This window comes from Aegilops tauschii, chromosome 4 (genome assembly GCF_002575655.3).
Source record: "Aegilops tauschii subsp. strangulata cultivar AL8/78 chromosome 4, Aet v6.0, whole genome shotgun sequence".
NCBI classification, from domain to species: Eukaryota; Viridiplantae; Streptophyta; class Magnoliopsida; order Poales; family Poaceae; genus Aegilops; species Aegilops tauschii.
This window is the reverse complement of record NC_053038.3, coordinates 309,906,306-309,929,792: the sequence shown is the minus strand read 5'-3', so window position 1 is coordinate 309,929,792 and position 23,487 is coordinate 309,906,306.

Sequence of the window (23,487 nt, the reverse complement as noted above, 5' to 3'; positions counted from 1 at the left end):
GTGAGCCTATGCCTTGGAAGATGGACGACAAGCCCACATCATCAACAACTCCACCATCTTCTTCACCAGCAAAGGGGATATAATCATATGGGTATGGGCACTCCCCTTGGCAACTGTCAAGCTTGGGGGAGGTGCCCCGATATCGTATCACCATCACACTCCTATCTTTACTGTTTTCTTAGTTCGATCCTTTTAGTATTATCTTGATCTAGTAGAATAAAGTTTTAGTATGATCTAGTTGTGAGTTTTGCTTTATGATCCTTCTATGTAATCGAGTCCGTGAGCTATATAATAAAGATTAGTGTCGAGTCAAGGGCTTGATTATCTTGCTATGATCTTGAGTGAATAAAAGAAAAAGAAAGAATAAAAAGAAATAAAGAGAGATCATATTGATCTTATGGAGAGTAATGACTTCACATAAAGAGTATGATGATTAAAAGTTGTTGAGAGTTGACAAACATAGTTTTGGTCATCGTTGCAATTAATAGGAAGTAATAAAGAAAGAGAGGTTTCACATATAAATATACTATCTTGGACGTCTTTTATGATTGTGAGCACTCATTAAAATATGACATGCTAAAGAGTTGATGTTGGACAAGGAAGACAACGTAATGGGTTATGTTTTCTTATATCTGAAATAAAGTATATTGTGATGGATCATCCAACATGTTGAGTTTGCCTTTCTCCTTCATGCTAGCCAAATTCTTTGCGCCAAGTAGAGATACTACTTGTGCTTCCAAATACCCTTAAACCCAGTTTGCCATGAGAGTCCGCCATATCTACCTATGGATTGAGTAAGATCCTTCAAGTAAGTTGTCATCGGTGCAAGCAATAAAAATTGCTCTCTAAATATGTATGATTGATTAGTGTGGAGGAAATAAGCTTTATACAATCTTGTGATGTGGAAGAAATAAAAGCGACGAACTGCATAATAAAGGTCCATATCACAAGTGGCAATATAAAGTGACGTTCTTTCGCATTAAGATTTTGTGCATCCAACCCTGAAAGCGCATGACAACCTCTGCTTCCCTCTGCGAAGGGCCTATATTTTACTTTTATCTTCTACCTTCTGCAAGAGTCATGGAGATCTTCACCTTTCCTTTTTTACATTTTATCCTTTGGCAAGCACAGTGTGTTGGAAAGATCGTGATATATATATCCAATTGGATGTAAGTTAGCATGAACTATTATTGTTAACATTACCCTTGAGGTAAAAGGTTGGGAGGCGAAACTATAAGCCCCTATCTTTCTCTGTGTCCGATTAAAACTCTGGAACCACAAGTATTGCATGAGTGTTAGCAATTGTGAAAGACTAAATGATAGTTGAGTATGTGGACTTGCTGAAAAGCTCTTATATTGACTCTTAATGATGTTATTATAAATTGCAATTGCTTCAATGACTGAGATTATAGTTTGTTAGTTCCCAATGAAGTTTCTGATTCATACTTTGCATTGTGAATAGATTATTACTTGAGCATAAGAAATCATATGACAATATCCATATATGTTGCTGTTATAAGAATGATCATGATGCCCTCATGTCCGTATTTTATTTTATCGACACCTCTATCTCTAAACATGTGGACATATTTATCGTTATCGGCTTCCGCTTGAGGACAAGCGAGGTCTAAGCTTGGGGGAGTTGATACGTCCATTTTGCATCATGCTTTTATATTGATATTTATTGCATTATGGGCTGTTAGTACACATTATGTCACAATACTTATGCCTATTCTCTCTTATTTTACAAGGTTTACATAAAGAGGGAGAATGCCGGCAGCTGGAATTCTGGGCTGGAAAAGGAGCAAATATTAGAGACCTATTCTGCACAACTCCAAAAGTCCTGAAACTCCACGGAAGTTATTTTTGGAAATAATAAAAAATACTGAGCGAAGAAAATACCAGAGGGGGCCCACACCCTGGCCACGAGGGTGGGGGGCGCGCCCTACCCCCCTGGGCGCGCCCCCTGCCTCGTGGGCCCCCTGGTGGCCCTCCGGTGCCCATCTTCTGCTATATGAAGTCTTTCGTCCGAGAAAAAAATCATAAGCAAGCTTTCGGGACGAGACTTCGCCGCCACGAGGCGAAACCTTGGCGGAACCAATCTAGGGCTCTGGCGGAGCTGTTCTGCCGGGAACACTTCCCTCTGGGAGGGGGAAATCATCGCCATCGTCATCACCAATGCTCCTCTCATCGGGAGGGGGCCAATCTCCATCAACATCTTCACCAACACCATCTCCTCTAAAACCCTAGTTCATCTCTTGTATCCAATTCTTGTCTCTAAGTCTGGGATTGGTACTTGTAGGTTGCTAATAGTGTTGATTACTCCTTGTAGTTGATGCTAGTTGGTTTATTTGGTGGAAGATCATATGTTCAGATCCATTATGCATATTAATACCCCTCTGATTATGAACATGAATATGCTTTGTGAGTAGTTACGTTTGTTCCTGTGGACATGGGAGAAGTCTTGCTATTAGTAGTCATGTGAATTTGGTATTGGTTCAATATTTTGATGAGATGTATGTTGTCTCTCCTCTAGTGGTGTTATGTGAACGTCGACTACATGACACTTCACCATTATTTGGGCCTAGAGGAAGGCATTGGGAAGTAATAAGTAGATGATGGGTTGCTAGAGTGACAGAAGCTTAAACCCTAGTTTATCCGTTGCTTCGTAAGGGGCTGATTTGGATCCACATGTTTCATCCTATGGTTAGGTTTACCTCAATACTTCTTTTGTAGTTGCGGATGCTTGCAATAGGAGTTAATCATAAGTGGGATGCTTGTCCAAGTAAGTACAGCACCCAAGCACTGGTCCACCCACATATCAAATTATCAAAGCTCCGAACGCGAATCATATGAACATGATGAAAACTAGCTTGACGATAATTCCCATGTGTCCTCGGGAGCGCTTTTCTCTATATAAGAGTTTGTCCAGGCTTGTCCTTTGCTACAAAAAGGATTGGGCCATCTTGCTGAACTTTATTTACTTTTGTTACTTGTTGCTTGTTACAAATTACCTTATCACAAAACTATCTGTTACCTATAATTTCAGTGCTTGCAGAGAATACCTTGCTGAAAACCGCTTATAATTTCCTTCTGCTCCTCGTTGGGTTCGAAACTCTTACTTATCGAAAGGACTACGATAGATCCCCTATACTTGTGGGTCATCACTGCCCACAATAACTTTGTGGGTAGCGTAAATCTCTAGATCAGCCGCCTCATCGACGTTGCAGAGAAGCTCACCGTGCAGCTAGCCGTCATGGGCATGTCGGACGCCAGGTACTCCCAGGAGGCGAACATAAGCCCCAATGCCAGGCTGACCTTGTTCTTCGAGTGCGTCCTCGACGCCCTGGAGCAGCTTCGCTCCAATCGAGCGACCTATCTGGCCAATGAGGCTCGGAAGCTTTGCTGGGGTGCCCTGACCAAGGTGCTCCCCAAGGTGGCGTTCTGGAACCCCAGCGTCGACTTCGCCAATGCACTTGAGAGCTTGCCAGAGGATGTGGACCTCATGGCACTCGAAGAGCGTATCGAGCCCATCATTAGCTGTGTTGGCGGAGTCAAGAGGGTGGAGGGCCAGCGCCAGGACTAGCCACCCCATTTCTCATTGCCGCTACAAGTTCACGCCCAAGACAATTTTATCTTAAGTTAGAACCGCAGCAACCATTGATGTAATATAACTTTGCAGTACTTTGAAATGAAGCATGCTATCTTCCTATTTGATCTTTCTTTGTATGTACGCACCCACGCTTAGTTGGATAGGTTTGCCGGCACGTAAACCTGTGTTGTTGCACTTTGTGGAACGGATCCTTAGCAGCTTGCCGGGGGGCGCTTGCTGCCGGGCAAGCCACCCTGCCGTTCACAGTGCAGCTGCTTGAACTGTTGAGCAGACTCGAAACAGAATAAGGGCGTTGCCAATAGCGGAAGGGTCCCTTTGCGTGCAGGTTCTCCATACAAGGAGCAAGATCTTTCGAGGAAAATAACCTTATAAAAAGGAAAATTGCTCAAGGTTTTGCGTGACTTAGCTTTTCCGTCGCCACACGGATGGTTGTTGCGGCCGCAGATGGCACCACTCGCCTGGCTGATGGCACCGGAGTGTGGCTGATCGATGTTTCCTTCTTCCTCGGAGCCGTCGCGATGAAGGAGTTGATGCGTTGACTTCTAGAACATATTTTCACAGCCTCAGCGCCCCCTACTTGGCGCGCCAAAGATGTTGGGGGAAATGACACCTATGGGATCCCGGGGAATCCCTTCTACGGTTGGCGGCGCGTGGAGCTGCGCAAAGAGCAGGTCTAGAAGATCAGCACAAGGGGATTTTTACCCAGGTTCGGGCCGCAAATGATGCGTAAAACCAAGTCCTGCTTGTCTGTGTATATTGGGTGTTCTTGAGCTCTTGAACTAGCTGCAGTGCATGCCCAGTCCAAAAGGTCCGAATCCTTCCACAGTATGCCTCGGGAAAGTATAGCTGCAGTGCATGCCCAGTCCAAAAAGTCCGAATCCTTTTATATGTCAAAGGGGTCGCCACAGTGGCACACATGAGGTGGAAAGTATCTACAGTGTACAAGTTTATCACCTGGAACCATAGGACAAACACATTTAATGCGCTGCCTACGTGCCCTCTTGCTTTATCGGGGATGGCAACGAAGCTTGTCCCGTCCGTCGCCGCCTCGCCTTGCTTCGACGCGTGTCCAAGCTGAGGAGGCATGCAATGCCATGCTGGCTGGTTGGTTGCTGAGCTGGTGCGGTGACAGGGTCTTCACGAAGATCTGCATGCCACCACGCAGCTGCTCGGCTAGTTGGCCTAGAAGCTGCATGCTGCCACGCAAGTGCTCGCCTAGTTGACCTAGAAGCTGCATGCTGCCACGCAGGCGCTGGCCTAGTTGGTGGGCTGGTCGCCGCGTCGGAACGGGCGCGGGGCAATGAAACTTTGGCAGGCGCGGGCCTGGCCTCGGCCCCGCAGATGCCCCCGGCAAGGGTCTTGTCGGGGTATCGCGGGCGTCCCCGGCAAGGGTCTTGCCGGGGGCTCGCGAGAGTCCCCGGCAAGGATCTTGCCGGGGGTCTTCGGCCGTCCCCGGCAAGGATCTTGCCAGGGGTCTTCGTCTTCTGGTTCTCATCTAGGCTTGCAGGCCTTTGGTCCTCACAAAGATCTGCATGCCACCACGCAGGCGCCCTCGAGTCTTGGTCTCGACGTTGTCAATGGTGTCAGAGCTCTCAGGCTCAAGGGTGGTGACCTTGCTGGAATTGGGCAAGTTGCCCTGGCAAGCCTCTTGCCGGGGCTATGTAGGGCGCCCCGGCAAGGATGTTGCCGGGGGAAATCCATCTTGTCCTTTTGCTCTTCGCGCCTCTGGCTTGAGCACTGCCTTGGCAGCCTTGTACCTTTGCTTCCTCTGCCCTGCCAAGCGTGGCCGCAGGTGTGGCTAGGACTGCCCGTGCACAAGTAAAGGGGTACAGAAAGGCCCCTACTTTTTTACACCAATATGCACTAAGACTCCATCTCACACACACATGCTCTAGGCGGAGCATTTGTTCCTACCACCCTTCGTCCAACCTTACTTGTATGATAAACAATCACCTTAATTTACTTGTATAACATGGACAAATTCCACTTTACTTTAGTAGTTAGCAAACTTATATAACGCAAATCACGAGCAGGAAGCGACTTTTTTTACACAACCACGTTAACATGGCGACGTAAATCACTAGCTAAAGTGTAATACCATTATACTTATATCCCGATGCAAAAGGTTGAGTACATGTCCGAAGAGTAGAGTCGCACACACGCACTCTGTCTCTCAGAATCTCACACACATACCAGTTACGTGACGCCCCCTTAAGCAGACCCGTATGTTACAATTTGTGCACCCGCGGGTACACATGATGGTGCACATTTACTTAAGCTGGACGGCGAACCCAAACAGTAGTTGCATTCATTCCCCTCCCGCCGCCTCTGCTCTGGCCGCCGTCGCTCGATAGCCATGAATCGGCCGAAGGTAACGACATACGCCATACTCCCGCCGGAGCGGCGCTTTAATCTAGAGGCGGCGCGAATCCCGGATCGCAGCCGCCCTGCCTCTAGAGTCCGGACTAGCCGGAGCCGGACAAGGAGGCGTTGGAGGCGGAGCAGCACACGGAGCCGAAGGAGGAGAACAACGACGCGGAGCTGGAACAGGAGGACAACGATGCTGGCGAAGCGGAGCTGGAAGAGGACGATGATTTCCATTATACACAGACTTAAAGGGATTTGAGTTTCACGCCACATTTATTTCACAGAGATAATAGAAAGGAAATTTTAGTGGTCATGCATGCATCTTTTTGTGCTAGCACTCCTATTTAAGAGTTGGCCGGTCGCTTCCCGCGGACGTGCACAGACGGTGGAAGAGGAAGGTGAAGGGAAGCGGGCTGCGGAGTACGCCAGTTGCAGCACGAGTTCCAAGGAACGTTCGTGCCTAACAATGCATAGTTGTACAGTATAGTCCAGCGGAGTATGAATTGGCCTTTAGGTTGCGTGTGGATGGCATGGCTGCAACATGCAGGCTGCAGTTCGACAGCCTACCGCTCCGCTTCGCACGGTTTGGTCACGCAAGATTTGCATGCACACATGTCACGCACGTACTTGTCAAAGGCGTGCTCGAAAAAGGGCGACCAGGTCCGCTAGTCCGCGTTGGTCCATGTGCCAGGAAAATAACTAATCCCAGTGTAAATGTCGTGCGTGCTTTAATTTCGGGCTAGTGGATGGACGCGAACATGCCGTACAACGAACCTTCTGCCAGCTCCCTAATCTCTATCTCTACTCTTATAATAATAATAATAATATATCTATCTCTATCTCTCTTCTACTACTCTTATAAAAAACAGAGTTGGTGATGACGGTGTGCCTGCCATCCTGCAATATAGGCCGTCTGATTTATATCTGGCGGATAGGAAGAAAACTATGGCAATTTTGCAAAAAGATACCCACACCCTTCTCCACATTTGCAAATAATGCCTTCCCTCGTTCATCCTTTTCTCTCACAAGATAAACTACTCATACAAATGCATCTTGATGTTACGTGCAACGCACTAGGATGTTTCCTTGGGGGTCTCTCCAGCACGGCGTGGCCGTAGTTGCAAGTTGACGCCCCTTGAGATGCCGACGTTGAGGGGCACTTGGATTTTGTCGCACGAGCAGGTAAGTGATGAGTTTGATCACGTAGTAAATGCAATCTAAAGATTACTTTCGTGTCCATTTCCTAATTCCCCCGCTGGCCACTGTTTCACAGGTTAGGCTTGGTGCCAGTGGAGATTGGCTTGCATATGTACAGGAGGGTACCAACATCAATTTGCACAACATTTACAACGGTGACACCATTCCCGTAGAACCTTTGTCCAACATAGGGATCAGCCATGCAACGGGCCGGTGAGATTGAAGAAGATAGAAATCCCGGAAACCCCGATAAGGTCGTCCGCCAACCAAAATTACACTCCCATCACGGTGTTCGACATCGCGATTGCTTTCATGAACCCTGCACATGGCGGTCAAAGGTGGACCATGCTGTCTGCGGCCGATTTGTTGCCGTACGAGCACGAAGATGTTGTGCTCCTTTCTAACCGTATCTTCGCGGTGACAAACCCGGGGACTTGTTTCATATGGGACAAATCCTACGGTATACTCCCTCTCTTCCAGTTTATTTGTTTTGAATTTTTTTGTTTTATAAGTTTCAAATTCAAATTTAGAGCTCTCCATCACATGTTGAGATTACAATGTCCATTAAATCGTTGCGTGCATGTACTAGTTTTTTATTGGTCATGCAGGCATGCATTGCAAGTAACGTTTTTACCACAATTTCTTAGGAAACTAAGTGCAATAATTGAGTAGTTTTGCAAACTACCAGTACTACACCTGAAACGGTTCAAAATCAATACCACCACCATGCCCGTGTCTGACCGCCCTGGCCAACCCAAACCCCCTTCCTTGCCGGCACGCGCTTCCTGCATGAAACGATCAGCGTCGCCCCGGAGCGTCAGTGCCGCATTAATGCCCGGCCAGAGCGGAGGCGACCTCTCACTGGCACCGGCTTCGAACCAGCACGATGGCCGAGAGAGCGCCGCTTCCCGGTGCACGCGACTGCACCGCGTCGAGGCTGGTGATGTCTACTACACAACTTGTTCTTGTAGACTCGTATTGGGCCTCCAAGCGTAGAGTTTTGTAGGACAGTAGCAAATTTCCCTCAAGTGGATGACCTAAGGTTTATCAATCTGTGGGAGGCGTAGGGTGAAGACGGTTTCTCTCAAACGACCCTGCAACCAAATAATAAAAAGTCTCTTGTGTCCCCAACACACCAAATATAATGGTAACTTGTATAGGTGCACTAGTTCAGCGAAGAGATGGTGATAAAAGCGTAGTAATGATAGTAGATATTGACTTTTGTAATAGAAGCAATAAAAACAGCAAGGTAGCAATTGATAAAATGGAGCACAAACAGTATTGCAATGCTTGAAAATGAGGCCTAGGGTCCGTACTTTCGCTAGTGCAATCTCTCAACAATGCTAATATAATTGGATCATATAACCATCCCTCAACGTGCAATGAAGAATCACTTCAAAGTTCCTATCTAGTGGAGAACATAAGAAGAAATTGTTTGTAGCTATTCTTTTCGATCGATCTATCCAAGAGTTCGTACTAAAATAACACCAAGTTATTCTTTCCGATCGATCTATCAAGAGTTCGTACTAAAATAACACCAAAGCAAATTCAGATTCATAATACTCAATCAAACACAAAGAACCTCAAAGAGTGCCCCAAGATTTCTACCAGAGAAACAAAAGACGAGAACGTGCATCAACCCCTATGCAAAGATTACCCCAATGTCACCTCGGGAATCCGCGAGTTGAGTGCCAAAACACATATCAAGTGAATCAATGTAATACCCCATTGTCACCATGAGTATTCATATGCAAGGCATATATCAAGTGCTCTCAAATCCATAAAAGTATTCAGTCCAATAAGAACAAAATCTCAAAGCGAAAACTCAATTCATCACCACGAGATAGAGAGGGAGAAACACCATATGATCCAACTATATTAACAAAGCCCGCGATACATCAAGATCGTGCCATCTCAAGACCACGAGAGAGAGATTTAACACATAGCTACTGGTACAAACCCTCACCCCCGAGGGTGGACTACTCCCTCCTCATCATGTTGCCCGCTGGGATGATCAAGATGGCCACCGATGATGATTTCCCGCTCCGGCAGGGTGCCGGAACGGGCTCCCGATTAGTTTTTGGTGGCTACAAAGGCTTGCGGCAGTGTAACTTCCGATCTAGGGTTATCTCTGGTGGTTTCTCTATTTATAGGATTTTTTGGCGTCGGTTTCACGCGAAGATGGGCCTCGAGGTGAGCACAACCCACCGGGACGCGCCTGGGCCCCCTGGCGCGCCCCGGTGTCTTGTGCCCTACTCCTTCACCTTCTGGTCCTTCCATGAAGCTTTGGGGTTCTCTTTTGTTCCAAAAAATCATCAAAAAGTTTCAGCTCATTTGGAGAACTTTCATTTCTGCACAAAAAACAACACCACGGTAGTTCTGATGAAAGCAGCGCAGTCCGGGTTAGTTCCATGCAAATCATACCAAAACCATATAAAATTATTGTAAACATGTCATGAATACTTCATAAATTATTGATACGTTGGAGACGTATCAGCATCCCCAAGCTTAATTCCTACTCATCCTCGGGTAGGTAAATGATAAAAGAAATAATTTATGAAGTGTGAAAGCTAGCAAAGTGCATAAGTTTGATCAATGATAATTTCGATCACTTTTGCTAGCATCATAATAGCAATTCTTTCTCATAAGACTTTTCTTGTTAAAGTAGCAACCAATTCACATGTTAAGGTTCAAACAATGAATTCTCTTGAAACTCAACAACCTATATTCTTAGTCACCAAACAACTGCAATTCAACTTATTCGATAGAGTCTAAGTAAGAGCTCCACATACTCAATCATCATATAGTCTTCCATGATTGCTACTACTCAAAGCATATTCTTGGAACAAATGGCATCCATCGAACACAAAGAAAGATAGGGGCTTAATATTTCGCCTCCCAACTCATTTATCATAGAGATAATTGTCAACAATAATAAATCATGATCAAATATATTTGACTGGTCCTATGTGCCTAGATCTTTCCCCACCACATGATGCTTGCCAAGTAGAGAATAATTTAGGTTGAATGAGGATGTATACTATTGACTCTTTGCATGAAAGTAAATACTGAAAAGTAAAAGATAGGCCCTTCGCAGAGGGAAGCAGAGGTTGTCATGCGCTTTTTATTTGGATGCCCAAGCTCTTAATGCAAAGGAATGTCACGTTATATTGCCCCTTATGATATCAACCCTTATTATGCAGTCTGTCGGTTTTATTACTTTGCCATCACAAGTTCGTACAATGCTCAATTTTCCATTACAATAAAAGATCAAACATATTTAGGAGCAATTTTTATTGCTTTATGCACCGATGACAACTTACTTGAGGGATCTTATTCAATCCATAGGTAGGTATGGTGGACACTCATGGCAAGAGACTAGGTTTAAGGATTTTGGGATGCACAAGTAGTATCTCTACTTAATACGAATTTTTGGCTAGCAAAAGATCCCAGGGAAACATCACATGTTGGAGGATCCATAACAATATAACTTCTATGCAGATATACCCAAACATAACTCATTACGTTGTCTTCCTTGTCCAAATTTAACTAATTTTCTCAAGTTTGAAAATAATTAATGGGTATTCAAATCATAGAAGATGTCCAAGATAATATATTTGTATGTGAAAGTTCTCTTCCTTATACTAATCACTCATCAATTGCTTGTATGACCAATATTGTGATTGCCAAGCTTCAAAAGATTTCACTTTCTAAACCCAAAGTGAAGCTACTACTAGGCATGATATGAACATATAATTTCAACTTCATGATATTCAATTCATTCAACAATTTACTCATAGGATATAAGTGAAGCACAAGAGTAAATGACAAACTACTCCAAAAAGATATAAGTGAAGATCAAGCGAGTAGTTAAGTAAATAGGTAGCTAATTGTGGACTCTCTCTTATTTAAAAACTTTAAGATCTAAGTATTTTATTAAAACATCAAGCAAAAAAAATAAAATGATATTATAAGAATAGCACACATCATGTGAAGAAGCAAAAACTTAGGCTCAACCGAGACTAACCGATAATTGTTGATGAAGAAAGGTGGGATGCCTACCGGGGCATCCCCAAGCTTAGATTCTTAAGACTTCTTGAAATATTATCTTGGGATGCCTTGGGCATCCCCAAGCTTGAGCTTTTGTGTCTCCTTAATTCCTTTTATATCATGGTTTCCCTAAATCTTAAAAACTTGATCCATACAAAACTCAACAAGAACTCATGAGATAAGTTAGTATAAATCAATGCAAACCCTTATCATTCTCTACTGTAGCAAATCACTAAAATTATTATTTAACATTGGATACTAAATGCCTCTGCATATTTAATACTCCTATCCTCAAATAGAATCATTAAACAAGCAAACATATGCAAACAATGGAAACATAACAGCAATCTGTCTAGACAGAACAGTGTGTAAAGAGTGCAATATTCATCATACTTCCCTAACTCCAAAAATTCTGAAAAATTACCACACTGTAGAAAATTTATTATAGATTACTATGCAAAAAGATTCAAACTTTTATTACATTCTGACTTTTCTAGAGAATTTTTGCAACAGCGATAAACTTTCTGTTTTGAAACAGCAACTCATATACTTGCAAAATAAGCATGGCAAAGGCTATACTTGACATTTTTATTGAAATAAAAGATACAAAACATTATTCTAAATAACATAAAACAAAACAAAATAAAATGACGTGCCAAGAAAAACTCATATCATGTGAAGAATAAAAATATAGCCTCAAGTAAGGTTACCGATATTGTTGGAGACAAAAGAGGGGATGCCTTCCGGGGTATCCCCAAGTTTAGTTGCTTGGATCTTCCTTGAATATTACCTTGGGGTGCCTTGGGCATCCCCAAGCTTAGGGTCTTGTCACTCCTTATTCTCCTCATATCGACATCTCACCCAAAACTTGAAAACTTCAATCACACAAAACCTAACAGAACTTCGTGAGGTAGGTTTTTTTAACACAACTTCGTGAGATAGGTCAGTATGATAAAGAGCAAACCATTTCACTTTGGTACTGCCAAAGACAAGATTCATAATTGTTCTCACACAATTCCTACTGTACCTCATCATTTCCACAATTTATATTGAGCAATATAAGCCATAGAAACTAGAAAACAAGCAAACTATGCATTGAAAACAGAATCTGTCAAAAACAGAACAGTCTGTAGTAATCTATACTCCAACCGTACTTCTATAACTCCAACAATTCTGAAAAATTAGGACAACGTAGGTGATTTGTATATAAATCTTCTGTAAAAAATTCAGAATTTTTCGACGCTCCAGTAAATTTGAACAATTCTATGACTGGGCACAAAAGTTTGTGTTTTCTCACAGAATCAAGTCAATCATCATCCACACTATCCCAAAGGCTTTACTTGGCCCTTTATTGAAACAAAAGCAATAAAACATGATTACTACAGTAGCATAATGATGTAAACACACAAAAACAGTAGGTAAAAGTTTTGGGTTGTCTCCCAAGAAGCGCTTTTCTTTAATGCCTTTTAACCTAGCATGATGATTTCAATGATGCTCACATAAAAGAAAAGAATTGAAACACAAAGAGAGCATCATGAATCAAATGGCAAGCACATTTAAGCCTAACATACTTCCTATGCGTAGGGATTTTGTGAGCAAACAATTTATGGGAACAAGAATCAACTAGCATAGGAAGGCAAAACAAGCATAACTTCAAGATTTTCAACACATAGAGGGGAAACTTGATATTTTTACAATATGTAAAAGCATATAATCCTCTCTCATAATAATTTTCAGTAGCATCATGAAGAAATTCAACAATATAACCATCACATAAAGCATTCCTTTCATGACACAAACGCATAGAAAACTTATTACTCTCCACATAAGCAAATTTCTTCTCATCAATAGTAGTGGGAGCAAACTCAACAAAATAACTATCACGCGAGTTAAAATAAAAATCATGATGACAAGTTTCATGGTTATCATTATTCTTTATAGCATACATGTCATCACCATAATCATCATAGATAGCAACTTTGTTATCATAGTCAATTGAAGCCTCATCCAAAATGGTGGATTCATCACTAAATAAAGTCATGACCTCTCCAAATCCACTTTCATCATTATAATCATCATAAATAGGAGGCACACAATCATTATAACAAATTTTCACATCAAATCTTGGGGGACTAAAAATATCATCTTCATCAAACATAGCATCCCCAAGCTTATGGCTTTGCATATCATTAGCATCATGGATATTCAAAGAATTCATACTAACAACATTGCCATCATGCTCATCATTTATACCAAACATTCTGTTGAATTCTTCTTCTATCAATTGAGCACAATTTTCCTTTCCATCATTTTCATGAAATACATTATAAGTATGAATAATATGATGCAACCTCAATTCCATTTTTTTGTAGTTTTCTTTTATAAACCAAACTAGCGATAAACAAGAAACTAAAAGATTCGATTGCAAGATCTAAAGATATACCTTCAAGCACTCAACTCCCCGGCAACGACGCCAGAAAAGAGCTCGATGTCTACTACACAACTTGTTCTTGTAGACTCGTGTTGGGCCTCCAAGCGCATAGTTTTGTAGGACAGTAGCAAATTTCCCTCAAGTGGATGACCTAAGGTTTATCAATCCATGGGAGGCATAGGATGAAGATGGTCTCTCTCAGACGACCCTGCAACCAAATAATAAAAAAGTCTCTTCTGTCCCCAACACACCAAATACAATGGTAATTTGTATAGGTGCACTAGTTCGGCGAAGAGATGGTGATAAAAGCGTAGTAATGATAGTAGATATTGATTTTTGTAATAGGAACAACAAAAAACAGCAAGGTAGCAATTGATAAAACGGAGCACAAACGGTATTGCAATGCTTGAAAATGTGGCCTAGGGTTCGTACTTTCGCTAGTACAATCTCTCAACAATGCTAATATAATTGGATCATATAACCATCCCTCAACGTGCGATGAAGAATCACTCCAAAGTTCCTATCTAGCGGAGAACATAAGAACAAATTGTTTGTAGCTATTCTTTCCGATCGATCTATCCAAGAGTTCATACTAAAATAACACCAAGTTATTCTTTCTGATCGATCTATCAAGAGTTCGTACTAAAATAACACCAAAGAAAATTCAAATTCATAATACTCAATCCACCACAAAGAACCTCAAAGAGTGCCCCAAGATTTCTACCGGAGAAACAAAAGACGAGAACATGAATCAACCCGTATGCAAAGATTACCCCAATGTCACCTCGGAAATCCACGAGTTGAGTGAACAAAACACATATCAAGTGAATCAATATAATACCCCATTGTCACCACGAGTATTCATATGCAAGACATATATCAAGTGCACTCAAATCCATAAAAGTATTCAATCCGATAAGAACGAAATCTCAAAAGGAAAACTCAATTCATCACAACAAGATAGAGAGGGAGAAACACCATAGATCCAACTATATTAACAAAGCCAGTGATACATCAAGATCGTGCCATCTCAAGACCACGAGAGAGAGATTGAACACATAGCTACTGGTACAAACCCTCACCCCTGAGGGTGGACTACTCCCTCCTCATCATGTTGGCCGCCGGGATGATGAAGATGGCCACCGGTGATGATTTCCCCCTCCGGCAGGGTGCCGAAATGGGCTCCCGCTTGGTTTTTGGTGGCTACAGAGGCTTGCAATGGCGGAACTTCCAATCTAATCTCTGATGGTTTCTCTATTTATATGATTTTTTGGCGTCGGTTTGACGCGAAGATGGGCCTCGAGGTGAGCACAACCCACCGGGACGCACCTGGCCCCCTGGCGCGCCCCGATATGTTGTGCCATACTCCTTCACCTTCTGGTCCTTCCACAAAGCTTTGGGGGTCTCTTTTGTTCCAAAAAAATCGTCAAAAAGTTTCAGCTCATTTGGAGAACTTTCATTTCTGCAAAAAAACAACACCGTGGCAGTTCTGCTCAAAACAGCGTCAGTCCGGGTTAGTTCCATGCAAATCATACCAACACCATGTAAAATTATTGTTAACATGGCATGAATACTTCATAAATTATAGATATGTTGGAGACGTATCAGCTGGTCATAGTTTGGATGAGTCTCCATCGTGGGGAGCCACATTAAGAAGCTGTGATGATATGGACTCCCATTGCCCACCGTTATGGATCGTTCCATCTATGAAGAACAAGTGGGACTGGAACTATGAGATGGAAATGTACCCAGGAGTGGATGTACGAACCTGAGTAATGTAGCGCAGTAAGTGAAGTCGAAAGGCACAAATAGTATGAACATGCATGGCATATAGGCATTTGTCTCTTACTACCACTAAATGTTGTACGTGCAATGCACGGTGATGTTATGATGTACGTGTGGGGGAACGCAGTATTTCAAAAAAAATCCTATGATCATGCAAGATCTACTTAGGAGATGCATAGCAACGAGACAGGAGAGTGTGTCCACGTACCCTCATAGACCGAAAGCGGAAGCGTTTAGTAACGCGGTTGATGTAGTCAAACGTCTTCACGATCCAACCGATCCAAGTACCGAACGTACGGCACCTCCGTGTTTAGCACACGTTCAGCACGATGACGTCCCTCGAGCTCTTGATCCAGTCGAGGTTGAGGGAGAGTTCCACCAACTTGATAGCGTGGCAACAGTGATGATGAAGTTACCGACGCAGGGCTTCGCCTAAGCACTACGACGATATGACCGAGGTGTTAAACTGTGGAGGGGGGCACCGCACACGGCTAAGAGATTGTCTGTTGTGCTTTGGGGTGCCCCCTGCCTCTGTATATAAAGGAGGGAAGGAGGAGACCGGCGGCCAGGGAGGGCGCGCCATAGGGGGAGTCCAACTAGGATTCCCAATCCTACTTGGACTCCCCTTCCTTTTCCAAGAGGGGGAGAGGGAAGGAGGAGGAGAGGGAGAAGGAAAGAGGGGGCTCCGCCCCCTCCCTAGTCCAATTCGGATATGCCATGGGGGGCACCCCTTGAGGCCCTTCTCTCCTTTCCACTAAAGCCGATGAAGGTCCAATACTTCCCCTGGGGGTTCCGGTAACCCCTCGGTACTCCAAAAAAATGCCCGAATCACTCGGAACTATTCCGATGTCCGAATGCAACCTTCCAATATATGAATCTTTACCTCTCGAACATTTCGAGACTCCTCGTCATGTCCGTGATCTCATCTGGGACTCCGAACAAACTTCGGTCATCAAATCACATGTAGCGACCCGACCTCAAACGGTCAAGTCTCTGTGCTTCAGTGTCATCCCTGGATCGGTAATGCTGACACACACAGTACTCGAAGGATTTATAACAGAGTTGCAATCACACACTTATTACATCAAATGTCTCAAAGGAGAACTTATTACAATAAATATGGCTTAAGGCCATCTAATACGATAACAACGGAAGGCTTGGAAGATAAAGTGAGTCCATCAACTCCAACGGCATAACTGAGTGCACGACAACGACCTATCGCACCTTTACTCGTCATCTGAAAAGTCTGCAACATAATACGTTGCAGCCCGAAAACGGGTCAGCACATGGAATATGTTGGCAATATAACACGGTAGAGCAATGAACAGATAATGCTATCACTATATGCATATATGGCTGGTGGAGGCTCTATGGTTATATGATTTTTGCGAAAAGCCAATTTTTCCCTGCAACAAAGGAATAAATTTTATTTAACTATCATGGTAGTTATTAAACATTGAGAAGGTTCCTCCAACTCAATCCCAATTAAAGGTAATTATCAACCCAACAAATTAAATTAGAGTGATGAGATACAATAGGATAAACCAAGTACTAGATACTCAAGATGTCCATAACCGGGGACACGGCTAACCATGATTGGTTTATACACTCTGCAAAGGTTTGCGCACTTTTCCCCACAAGACTCGATCTCCTCCGTTGGATTTCTCGCACTACATGGTGTTTGAGAAACGGATGACCGAGACACAGTCTTTCAGAGACATTAACTCTTTACTCTGGGTGGACAGTTACACCTACTTTCCCGCTACATCTGCTAGCCCACCACTGAAAGAGGTCATGCAACATACTCAACTATGCCAGAGCCCATAATGGCTTGTGGCTGCACATGGAAGTTTCTAGCATGAATAATCTTATGATCCCTTTGAGCCTGGGTGGCGGACCGTAAGATGATCACACGGGTACTCCGGGATATCCTAGGACAACACTGGATTCTCCAGGTGCCCAAACAAGCAATCCACCCAAATGTGTGTTAAAGTTGCCACCTTAAGTTGAACCATTAATTAACAATCTCACATCTTTCATGGAATACACTCAAATACAATCCAAGTCTACGAGCATGGCATAGCAATATAAGAAATACGTAGAAGTAACTCCCAAGTGTTTGATATTAAACAGGTAATAGGTTCTACCTCATCATCTACATCCAAACCCACATGTTAAGAGATCCTACTCATGCAATGTGTGAGGGTTGTAGCTAATGCATAAAAACTGGGTAATAAAGGGATATGATCAATGTGTTACTTGCCTTGTTGACGATCCGCAAAACCTAGTGACTCGTAGTAGCACGCTTCGCACTCCGGGAATTCTATCACAAACAAACAATAACATACATAAGCAATCAAGCAAAGATGCATGGGTAAAACTCAAATAAGAATATCTAACCAGAAAGTTCAACTTACGAACTCCGGTTTGCAAAAAGAATCAAATCAAACGGAGCAACGAAACTCAAACGGCGAAAGAAATAAAATTCGATAACTAAACTGGACTAAAGTCAAATTTTACAGTATCAAAATCTTGTTCAAGTTGGTTAAACAGAAAGAGGGCTTCGAGACGAAGATCTAGGCGCTTGAATCGCCTGATTCCGATAAACGTGCGAAAAGTTATACTAGAACGAAAATCGGATCAGAAATCGCGATCGGAAATAATTGCAAAAAACCCGAGAAAAAGAAAAAATGGACGAACAGGCTAACGAACGAACGTTCGCTGTCTGTGACTAACGGGTGAACGGCGTTCGTTTAAACGAACGAACGTACGAACGTCCGCAAAATAAATAAACCGACGGAAAAACCGATCTAAGAAAATAAACCGAAAAAAACCCGAGGTTAACTGAAGAAAACCGACCGGTCAACGACGGTCAACGGCGAGATCCGGCACGGCGGCGGCGGCTCCGGCGACGGCGGGCGGCGACGCAGCGGCGGGAGGCGGCGGCGGCGCTAGCGGGCGGCGGCGCTAGGGTTTCGGCGGCGCGGGTGGGCTGGGCGGCGGTGGTGGGCTGCGGGGCAGGGGGGCCCCGGCTTATAAAGCCCCCCGGGCGGAGTCCCGGTCGGGTACGGCCCGGAGTCGGTTTCCCTTTTTTTTAATTCCTACGTGCAGAAAAAGAAAGAAAAGAAATACTAAACGGACTCCAAAAATCCCGAAATAAAATTTCCCCGTCCTCTAAAAATATACCGGACAAGGTGAACATTTATTTGGGCCTATTATGCAATTTTGAAAAACGCATATTTTTCCTAATTCAAATAAAATAGCAATAAAATCCGAATAACATCAAATATTTGATTTTAATATTTTTCCTCCAATATTTCATTTATTTTGGAGAAGTCATATTATCTCCTCTCATATATTTTAATATGAAATTTTTTGGAGAGAAAATAAATTAAAACCAAAATTATCCTTGTTTCAATATTTGATAAAAATCAAATATGAAAAAAAAACGTGAAATCCCCAACTCTCTCCGAGGGTCCTTGAGTTGCTTAGAATTTCGAGGACCGTGAAACGAAATGCAAAAAAATATGATATGCATGAATGACCTATGTATAACGTTCCAAATTAAAAATTTGGGATGTTACAAACCTACCCCCCTTAAGATGAATCTCGCCCTCGAGATTCGGGTGGGCTAGAAAATAGGTGCGGGTGGTCTTTGCGTAGATCATCCTCTCGTTACCAGGTGGCTTCGTCCTCGGTATGGTGGCTCCACTGAACTTTGCAGAACTTGATAACCTTACTTTGAGTGACTCGGCTGGCAAACTCAAGAATCTTGACCGGTTTCTCCTCATATGTCAAATCACTATCCAACTGAATCGCTCCCAGGGGCCCTGTATCTCTCACAGGAATATCGGCCATCTCTGCATGGCACTTCTTCAACTGGGAAACGTGAAACACATCATGTACTCCCGATAGTCCTTCGGGTAACTCCAACTTGTAGGCAACCTCTCCCATGCGTTCCAAAACACGGTACGGTCCCACAAATCTCGGAGCTAACTTTCCTTTAACTCCAAAAAGTTTAACTCCCCGAAGAGGTGATACTCGCAGATACGCTCTGTCTCCGATTTCATAGGCTACCTCCTTGCATTTTGAATATGCATAACTTTTCTGTCTGGACTGAGCTACCTTCAGTCTATCCCGAATTAGTTTAACCTTCTCTTCAGATTCCTTAATCAAATCCGGTCCAAACAACTGGCGGTCTCCAACTTCATCCCACATCAACGGTGTTTGGCATCTTCTTCCATACATGGCTTCGAAAGGTGCCATCTTCAAACTGGCCTGGTAGCTGTTGTTGTATGAGAACACCGCGTAGGGCAAGTTGTCATCCCAACTAGATCCGTAATCTAGCGCACAGGCTATCAACATGTCCTCCAGAATCTGATTGACTCTCTCGGTCTGTCCATCTGTCTGCGGGTGAAATGCTGTACAGAACTCTAGCCTGGTTCCCAAAATCTGGTGCAGCTGGTGCCAAAACTTTGAGGTAAATTGTGTTCCTCTATCTGATACGATGGTCCTCAGAACTTCGTGCAGACATACGATCCTGGTCATGTATATCTTGGCCAACTTCGCACTTGTATAGGTGGTTTTCACTGGGATAAAGTGGACTACTTTGGTCAAGCGATCCACTACTACCCAGATTGAATCATATCCCGATCGGGTCCTGGGAAATCCGGTGATGAAATCCATGCCAAGCTTATCCCACTTCCATTCGGGTATCGGCATAGGCTGCAGTAATCCTGCTGGCTTCTGATGTTCTGCCTTCACTCTTTGACATACATCACATATGGCTACATACTCGGCAATATCCTTCTTCATGCCAGTCCACCAGAAACGCTCCTTCAAATCCAAATACATCTTGGTGTTTCCGGGGTGTATTGAGTATGGCGAGTCATGAGCTTCCTGTAGTATCAACTTCCTAATCTCTGCATTATTGGGCACATATATCCGGTCCTCAAATCATAAGGTGTCGTGCTCATCCTCACGAAAACCTTTGGCTTTCCCTTCACTCATCTTCTCCTTTATCTCGGCAATCTCCTTGTCATCCTTCTGAGCTTCTCGAATTTTTCCCAACAATGTAGACTGAACTTCCATTGCGGCGACATAACCTCTGGGAACAATCTCCAAACGTAGCTCCCTGAGATCCTCATCTAACTCCTTTGGCATCCCTCCGCTTACGAGGGTGTTAACATAACTCTTACGGCTGAAAGTGTCTGCTACGACATTGGCCTTGCCGGGATGATAGTGCAGCTTCATGTCGTAATCCTTTATGATCTCCAACCATCTCCACTGCCTAAGGTTAAGCTCCTTCTGTGTGAAGATGTACTTCAAACTCTTGTGATCCGTGTACACTTTGCAACGGTTTCCAATGAGAAAGGGTCTCCAGGTCTTGAGCGCATGCACCACAGCTGCTAACTCCAAATCATGCATGGCATAATTCAACTCGTGCGGTTTCAGTAGTCGTGAGGCATACGAAACAACTCTCCCGTCTTGCATAAGTACTCCTCCAAGTCCTAAGCGATAGGCGTCGCAATACACTTGGAAATCCTTGCGTATATCCGGCAGAATCAGCACTGGGGCTATAGTCAAACGTTTCTTCAACTCCTGGAAACTTGCTTCACATTCATCAGTCCAATGGAATTTAGTGTCCTTCTTCAACAATGCCGTCATAGGCTTCGCAATCTTCGAAAAAATCTCAATAAATCTCAGATAGTATCCCGCGAGTCCAAGAAAACTGCGGATCTCTCCGATTGAGGTGGGTGCCAACCACTCAGTGACTGACTGAACCTTGCTGGGATCCACTGCTATACCTTCTCCTGATATAACATGTCCAAGAAATCCAACTTCCTTCAACCAAAACTCACATTTGCTGAACTTGGCATACAACTGGTGTTCCCTGAGCTTCTCGAGAACCAAACGCAAATGTTCCTTGTGCTCCTCTTCATTCTTCGAGTATACCAAGATATCATCTATAAACACCACGACAAACTTATCCAAGAACTCCATGAATTCAGCTCCTGGCGAACTTACTAACATTGGTGTCCTAAGTACCTTAGTGGGCAACTTATACTTATCCACAAATCCCCTTGATATGTATGAATGTGATGCACCAGTATCGAAAAGAACAATTGCTGTAAAAGACTTAACCAAAAACTTACCAATAACTGCATCAGGCTTCTCCTCAACTTCCTCCACGTTCACGTGGTTCACTTGTCCCCTATTTAAAGGGTTGGGCTTCTTCCCAGCGCTTCCATTGCCATTGCCATTCTTTGCTTCAGGGCACTCAGTGGCATAGTGTCCAGTCTTCCCGCACTTGAAACAAGTAATGTGACTTAGGTCTTTCTTGGCGGGTGTGGCTGGGTTAGAGCGGTTCTGATTGCTGCCTTCTCCATTCCCGTTTCCATTCTTGGGGCCATTGTGGTTGTGAGAACTCCCTCCATTGTGGTTGTGGCCTCCATGGTTATGGACAAGTCCTCCCGAGTTCAGGGTGAAACGAGGCTTCTGCTGAGCTCCAGAATTGTACTTCCCTTGTCCATACTTCCTCTTGTGGCTCTCAATCTGCTGCTGCTTCCCTTCAATCATAAGGGCCTTGTCTACCAACTCCTGGTAGTTGTTGAATGTTGCCACCATCAACTGCATGCTCATCTCATCGTTCAGCCCTTCCATAAACTTCTCCTGCTTCGCGGCATCTGTGGCCACATCATCAGGGGCATAACGAGACATCTTACTAAACTCATCTACGTATTGAGCCACAGTACGGTTCCCCTGGCGTAAGTTGCGAAACTCACGCTTCTTCATGCTCATAGCTCCAGTTGAGACATGGGCTGTGCGGAATGCTTGCTGAAACTGATCCCAGGTAACATTGGCTATGGGAAAAGTGGCTGTGTAATTCTCCCACCATGAGGCTGCGGGTCCATCCAACTGATGTGCGGCAAAACGCAGCTTCTCTGCATCCGTGCAACCTGCGGCGGTAAACTCCCTTCCAATCCTGCGTAGCTAGTCATCCACAACTATTGGCTCGGTGCTACTGGAAAACACCGGCGGCGGTAACCTCAGAAAACGGGCTAAGTTATCAACTGGAGGAGGGTTGTTGTTGTTGTTGTTGTTGTTGCCTTGGTTCTGGACTAATATCTGCATCAAGGCATTCTGCTGCTGGATCAACTAGGTGATCTCCGGTGGGAAGACAAATCCAGTGTCACGTCTCGGAGGCATCTGAGGGGTTTTAGAGGGAAGAGATTAGAATAGAGAAGAGGTCTAGTGAGAAAACACTACCCATATGCACATGAGACATACACAATCATACACTCAATCAAACAAGCAAGGGCATACAAACGGTCTAGAACTATCATTACAGTGCTCGGACTATACTATTTACATGGGGGAAATACTACTGATCATATGGTGGTCTACTAGAAGTTTTGATCGATGGAAGACTCCATGATATCCGCTCCAGCTTCGTCTTCAAAGTCATCATCACTATCGTCGGGGTCGGAGTCGGTGTCGTCGATGATGATGTAGTTTTCCGGGCAAGTGGAATCATCGTCTTCTCCTCCTGGCACGGGGTCTCCCATGAATACTCCGATCATCTTTATCAGGTAGTCGTTCTTCTCCAACAGGGTCGCGATTTCCTCCTCATATCCATCGTGTGTAGACTTGATTTCCTCCTCTAACTCGGTGATCCTTGTCATTGCCTCCTTCAAGTCTATCGTGCCTGCGCACATCTGGTTCTCCTGGCGTCGAATGTGCTGGTTTAACTCCTGGATGAATGTTGCAATGGACCTGTCCTTCCTGGTGCTGACTATCTCCCATTGCTCATCTCGGCGCCCACAAATCTGGTACATAGTATCCTTGAGATCCTTGTGGTAAACTTCTCCAATGCGTCCCATGGTGATGTGGGCTGCCATGCTCTTGCCTAGACTCCAGGTGCGTGCATCAAAGGAAAACTCCATAGGCTCCGTGACTGGCGTGAATGTCCTTCCCGGAACTTGAACTTGAATCATCCAGTGCTCCTCTTCTGGTAAAGTGGCGTTGGAGGTCCCGGTGAAGC